The sequence below is a fragment of the Diceros bicornis genome, unplaced genomic scaffold (genome assembly GCF_020826845.1).
Source record: "Diceros bicornis minor isolate mBicDic1 unplaced genomic scaffold, mDicBic1.mat.cur scaffold_283_ctg1, whole genome shotgun sequence".
NCBI classification, from domain to species: Eukaryota; Metazoa; Chordata; class Mammalia; order Perissodactyla; family Rhinocerotidae; genus Diceros; species Diceros bicornis.
In genome coordinates this window covers 149,646-156,447 of record NW_026691157.1, presented here as the reverse complement: position 1 = coordinate 156,447, position 6,802 = coordinate 149,646, and the positions used below count along the sequence as shown (strand labels likewise).

General features: G+C 54.0%; 1 long non-coding RNA gene across 2 annotated transcripts; it reads right to left on the bottom strand.

The window, feature by feature from the left end:
* Positions 1–838: 838 nt before the first annotated feature.
* LOC131402820 (uncharacterized) lies at positions 839–5,984 on the bottom strand. 2 transcript variants are annotated; one of them, XR_009218999.1, is made up of 3 exons: positions 5,932–5,984; positions 5,105–5,195; positions 839–1,066 (listed from the first exon to the last, which is right to left on the bottom strand). It is a non-coding gene; the product is annotated as an uncharacterized LOC131402820 (long non-coding RNA). The 2 variants fall into 2 exon arrangements; XR_009218998.1 differs by lacking the exon at positions 839–1,066 and adding an exon at positions 3,450–3,496.
* Positions 5,985–6,802: the final 818 nt, after the last annotated feature.

The window sequence follows — 6,802 nt, the reverse complement described above, 5'->3', positions numbered from 1 at the left end:
TGGTGACCTAGAACAAACGCGAGGCAGAGTGGGTGAGATGAAGGTCTCCTGGAGACGCAGGGGGCCACTGGAGCCAGTGAAAGATCACAGACCTTGGGGCAAGGGATACCTGACTTCAAATCCTGGCTCTGCCCCTAACTCACTGTGTGACCTTAGGCACAATAATCCCCTCTCTGAGCTTCAGTTTACCCATGTGAGAAATGGGGAAGGCAGCTAGGACATCACCTCTGGACACTGAGAGAACCCAGGCACGCAGGGAAAGTGAAGGGTTGAAACAATCACGTAACAGATGTAAGTCAGACGGAGGAATGAGGGTGCCCTCAGGACAAGGAGCAATGCGAGAGGGGAGACCCCACCTGGTCCTGGGTGTCCCTCAGCAGGGCAGTGTACTCCGAGGATGTGGGCTCCGGGCTGCTGAGGTTCCAGCTGATGATGTGGAAATGTAGCTGGTGCTCTCTCTGGATGGATAAACTCTGGGCTGCAGAGTCTGGAGCCACCGAGAGGAAGAGCAGACAGGTGGAGACTCTCCGCTCCCAGCACAGAGGCATGGTGGCCCACGGGGTCAGGATGGTAGGTGCAGACGGCGTCCACACTGGTGGCTTCCCCACCCTTTTCAGGCCTGGGGAGAGAGGGATGTGGGGACTCTAGAGAGAGGTCCTGAAACCTCTGGGGTGGGGGCCAGAACAGGAAGGAGGAAATGGGAGGACAGGGGGGAGACAGAGAGGGGTGGTGACAAAAGTGGTCATTAGGGGCAAATGCTCAGGGGAGGGTCTCACCTGAGGGAGACCAGTCTGCAACTCAAGGAGAAGAGGCCCAGGCTGCTCTTCTTAAACAAGGATCCAGCTGGGGAGGAAGGAGGAGGAGGAGGAGCAGGAGGGACAGGGAGTGGGGGAGGGGCTGGGTGGGATTTAACCCAACAGGAGCTGCTGGAACCAGGGTCTCCCCAGGCTCTGCAGGACCCTCTCAGTGGAGTTGAACGTGGCTGAGCCGTTGCTCCTGTCTGATGAATACCGGAGGGTGGAGATGGGGAAGGGGACTGTGAGGGTCTTCAGGTTGTGTCCCAAAGCTGCAAGACGAGAGGGAGAGCGATGGCCATCACTGAGAGCTGGCCTGAGACCACACCAGAGTCCTGCACTCATTATAATCTGTCGTCTTCTCTCCCAGTGGCACCACCACCCACCCGTGTGGTCACCCAAGTCAGAACCAGCACATCTGCTCAGCTCCTCCTCCCTCCCAGTAACACCAATTCCAGTTGCGCACCGGTCCTCACATACACTCCCTCTCTCCATCCCTGTCCCAGCTCAGGTCTTAACTTCCTTCACCCGGACCAACACCCCAGCAGGCTCACTGGATGCTCTGTCTAAAGGATGTTCTACATGCACCACTAGAAGGATCTTTCTGAAATGAATACCTCACTAGGGCCACCACTGCTCTAGTACCACCCGTGGCTCCCTATGGCCTTCAGTGTTTAGTTCAACCTTCTTGACCTGGCACTCAAGGCTCTACTCAATCTGGCTCCTGCTGACCTTTCAGTCTCATTTTATCCATCTACTGCGGGTTAAACTCCATGCTTCACGCAACCCAAATTCATTTCAATTCTCCCCATAGGGCGTGTTGTTTCAGGCCGGAGCCTTTGATCATGGAATCCTCTCTGCCAGGAAAACCCTTCATCCTCTAGTTGCCAGGGTCCCTCCTACTTATTCTTAAAGACTCCATTCTGGTGAAACTTTCTCTAGCAAGCTCTTCCCCTCCAAATGATGCCAGGCGCCTCTCCCCGAAACCTCCCACATTGTACTATAATGGTGTGTTAATTTCACAAGATTAGGGGCTCTCTGAGGGCTGGCCTGAGACTGAACCGTCGGTATAATCTTTGTGATCAGCATGATTGCCCTAAAACCAGAATTTCACACCCTGGCTTCCCAGCTCCTGGATCACAACTGGCTGGTGGAGGAGTGGGGCCGGAGAGCTTCTCTTGGGAAGGAAAAGGGGCCCCCAGACACCTGTGGTGGCTTCTGGTGGCACAGGTGATGATGAAGTATGCAGGGACGTGGTGGCTGGCTCGGGAGCTGTGGCGAGGGCTGTCTCAGGGAGGGACAGAGTGGGAGGAGCCCCCAGGCTCACCCGGGCTCCAGCAGTGGCTGTGCCAGGACCACCATTCACAGGTGAAGCATAAATGAGAGTGAGGGGAGGGGTGACTGTGTGAGTAGAGGGATGAGCAAGCCTGTGGATGAGAGGAGCCCGAGAGAGAGAGATATGTGAACAAGAGAGACTGAACTCGGAGGAGAGACAGATGGACGGGCAGAAAACTGGACAGACGGATGGGATACCTGGAAAAGGAGGACCAAGGGCGGGGCTTCAGGAGAATTAAAGTGAAAACCACGTGGGGTCAGAAAGTGGTGGAGAACACGTCTGTGTCTAAGGCTTTCTCACCCTGGGCTGGGACTCTCCACCAGAACCCGGGAGGGAGAGAAGAGATGAATTAGGGCCCTTCCAGGTGCTTCCCTCACCAAGGACAGCGGGTGAAGGAGAACAAGTGCTCCCCAACCCCAAATGCGGACGGGACCCAGGACATCAGGGCCAGGAATACTTACTGGTGGTAGTCGGGGCTGCGGCTCCATAGGTGTAATCTGTGGAGAGAAGGCGAGAGGAGCTGAGCAAGAGTTGGGGTGAACATAAAGGATTAAGGGAGAGGGGGGATGTAGGGAGCTTTGTGGGGAAAGCAGAGGGATAGAGGGGAGGGGTGTTCAGGGGGGAGGCAACGAGACGGAAGGTGGCTGGACCCAGTGATCACACAGTGATGAGGAGACTGATCCCAGACCAGGAGCATACAGAGATGGATCATAGCTCACTTTAGAGCAACGGAGGCAACACAGAACTCTGACTGGGAGAGACAGTGTGGCTGTAGCACAGCCCCTCACCACTGACGTAGAGGCTGTCCCCGTCCAGGGTGAGGGGAGCCCAGGTGGGCGACGCCCTGGGTCTCATGGCTCAGCTCCCTGTAGAGTCGCTCTCCGTCCAGCCTGGGACCAGCGGGGGTCAGAGTGGAAGGTGCAGATGATGTCCACCCCAGTGGCTGCCCCACCCTTCTCAAGCCTGGGGGAGGGAGAACCTGGGGACATGGAATACTGAGCAGGGGTCCTTCTGGGTGTGGAAAGCGAGAGAGGGGAAGGGAAGAGGCTGAGGGAGAGGCTGAAGGGGCTGCTCTGATGTCTGGAGAGGCTCTCCTCGGTGTCTCCCATGTGAGACAACCCCCTCACAAGTAAGGCCTGACTTCCTTTAGGATGTGGAGGAGGGCCTGTGAGTGACAAAGAGGGGTGAACACACAGACCTGGGTGAGGGGGCGCCTGCAGGTCTGCACGGACAGCAGCGAGGAGCACAGTCACTGCCCTGTGCCATCTGACACATGCAGCAAGAAAGTACCGTTACGTTCTCTCGGTTCTACACTCGAAGGTCTTTTCTTTCTACTTCTTTCCTGCTCCACAGCCATCACCCAGGCCTAGGGAACAGTCACCTTATTCCTCATCTTATTCCCAGCACCTCCCATCTCGCCTCTTAAGTCTACATTCTTAACCATGAAGTCCATCTGAACCCACGTGCTTAGACCAAACGCTAATCACATCCTCCTTCTACTCGCATCTCTCCAGAGTCTTCCCACTGGTCTTAGAACAGAGTCCCAAGTCACCCTTGATCTGGTCCTGCCTGTCCCCCCTCGCCGGTGTGGCTCACACCCCTCCCCCTGTGTTGACTCAGCTCAGCCATCCCTCTTCTCAGTTCATGGACACACCAGGCTCTCTGCTTCAGGGGTGTCCTCATGCAGGTCCCTCTGCCTGAAACGCTCTCTTGAACACACTCCCACACCCTCACTCCAGTCTAACCCTCCAACTAGCTAAATCCAGTCCCATCTCTAGCTCTCAAGCTAAATATCAGTCCTTCTCAAGAGGGCTTCCCTGTCCCCTCAGGTTGAGTCCCCTTGTGCCAAACTCCCACATCACTCTCATCATTAACTGTCTAAAATCCAAATTCCCAAATACAATATAAATTCCACGGAGGTGGGACAAGGTCTCTCTGGTTCTCCAGGTCCCCATGTATGTGGCCCAGGGCCTGGCTCATCAGATGAGGAACCATCCCGGTTTGTCTAGGACTGCCCTGGTTTGAACACTAAACGTCCTGTGTCCTGGAAAACCCCTCTGTCCTGAGTAAACAAGGATGGTGGGTCACCATAAATTATAAACTCAAAGACTATCTATTGCATGACAAGCACACATTCCCCTCAAGAACATCACAGGAAAGCTAGAATGAAAAAGGCACACACACACATACACACACAATTAGTAGAGGCCAACAACTAAATACAAAATTACTTAACAAGATTCTCTGCAACGTGAATCACCAGACCGTTATTTCAGAAAAGTTTCAAGAAACAAAGTTAATTCCCTTTAGAAGACAAAGTGGTGAGGACAGTCTTTTTAGAGACTAGTGCCCTGCCCTGCAATCTACAGTGTTGCTTAGTACTCCTCCCAATGATTTGAAATGTCATAAAGAAAAAAATGCTCAAAATAAATCTGGCTACTGGCAAATTCAATGTTAAATTTGTTATTAATACAAAGAAGTTCCAATCATCTTTTTCCCTGAATGCTCCTATATTTCAAATTTTTGTGGAGGATTTATAGGACTTTAGAAGTCAAGTTGAATGGGTCTAAGGAATGTTGCTGAGTATCCCTGCTAATATTTAATGGGATGTCTTCTAATACTACATACACACGCAAAACATTTCTGTATTTACATTATATATAAATCCTGACTTTTGAGTATTATGCAATGCAAGTAAATCTATATTTTCTACTATAATACACATTTGCAGTTATTTACACTTGTTTTATGTGTTCTTATTTGCATATAACTGTACTTACTGAAATATTTACCACACACAGCTTACCGTCTTTCCCTTGAATATAATCCATCAAACATCAATAATTTTTCTCAAGATACCCTCACTCTCAGTGTCCATGTGGTGACAACCTGAGCCCAGGAAAGCCCACTGGCAGGTCTTCTGCACAGCGGAGGCTGCCGGAACCTGTTGGTACCAGGTCCACAGGGTACTCACCTGGTCACACAGAAATCCATGGATCAGCGAGGACAGGTGGACCCTGAGCCTGGTTTCACCTCAAACTTGAGCTCCACGGATGTTTTCGTGTCTGAGGGGGGGAAAAAAAAGCGCAAACAAGCTTTTGAGGCCTTTTATAGGGTGTTGGATGGAAAGTTCACCCCATTCACTTTTCTTTTTTGTATTTACTGATTTAACTGTAACTGTTGGCTGTGACTGAATTTTCCCGATTCCTATGCAGTCACCTGCTCCCCAAGATGGGAGGAAGCAGCTTTGTGCTGTGTGCACTTGAGTCACTCAACTCACTTGGCTGGACAGAGACTTTTTGGTGACTCTGGGCCCTTTAAACAAGCTTGTCATTTAGGGACCCTGTAAGTGGCTCGATGACTTGTAAACAATTCCCACACTTCATTCAAGGCTCGGGAGATTTTCAGGCCGTGGAGCAGGTTTCCCAACCTCGGCACCACTGACATTTGGGGCCGGATGATTCTCTGTCGGGCCGTCCTGGCCCCTGGAGGACGCTGAGCAGCATCCCTGCCTCCCCCTCTAGATGCCAGGAGCGCCCCCATTAGTAACAACCGAAACACCGCCTCCAGACGCGGATAAGCCACCTGCGGACAAAATCACACGGTGACGGTGACGGCGACTCTGAGGAGGGGCCGGCGGCGCCCGGAGCCGGGAGGAACAGCAGCCTCGGGCGCCCTGACGAACAGCCCGGGGGAAACGGGGCTCCGGGGGGACGGGGGGACGCCGGGCCCTGACGGGGCTGCCCGCGGCCCAGGCCCCTCCCTCGACCGCGACCGGAGCCGGGACCGCCCGCCGCTCACCGCGCGTCGCCCCTTCGGCCGAAGGTCCACGGGAATGCCGTCCGCGCCGAGAAGACTGGACACACCGCGCAGACCTCCCGCTCCATCCACGGCGCCGCCCGCGCTTCCGCTTCCGGTCTCGGGCGGGCGTTCGGGGAGGACGCAGGTTCGGGGAGGACGAACCTTTGGGGGCTCTGGGTTGAGGCGGCGGGGGGGGGGGGGGGGGGCAGGGGGCGGGGCAGGGCGGGGCCGCGCACCCCAGCCTCGGGGGAGGTGTCTAGGTTCTAGAGTTAATGTGAGACCGGTGCGCGGGTTGGGTCAGCACCAGGGACAGGGAGCAGGTCTAGGGGCGGGGCTGTGGGTGGAAATCAGTTCTAGGGGCGGGGCTGTGGGCGGGGACAAGGGTGCGGGCGGGGCAAGGGGCGGGACCAGGCTGTGGGCGGAGCCAGGCCCGAGCCTTGTGCGGAGACCAGTTCCAGGGGCGGGAAGAGGCGGGGGTGGGGCTGGAATAAGTCTGGCCGACTTCACAGTGGGAGGAAATCAGCTCCAGGGGCGGGGCTGGAGGCGGGGCTTTCCGTGGACCCCATACTGTACAGGTAGCTGGATGTTGAACAGCTTTTCTTCATTCATTTCCTCACGTTTATACAGCCTCATAGAATGATGTGCCCATATTTAGAATTATAAATTTTTTGTGCGTGTTTGCTGTTCTTAATTTCATTAAAAAATTGGGTCATATATTCACATTTCTCTACAACTTACTGTCCCAAGACAGTAGATAAGGACATAACGCTATTTTAATTTTAATTTAAAAATCTGGGGGGAGGGAGGCCACTACGTCGTAGATGCACGTATAGGAAAACTTCAAAGAGTGGTGCAAAGTCAGTAAAATATT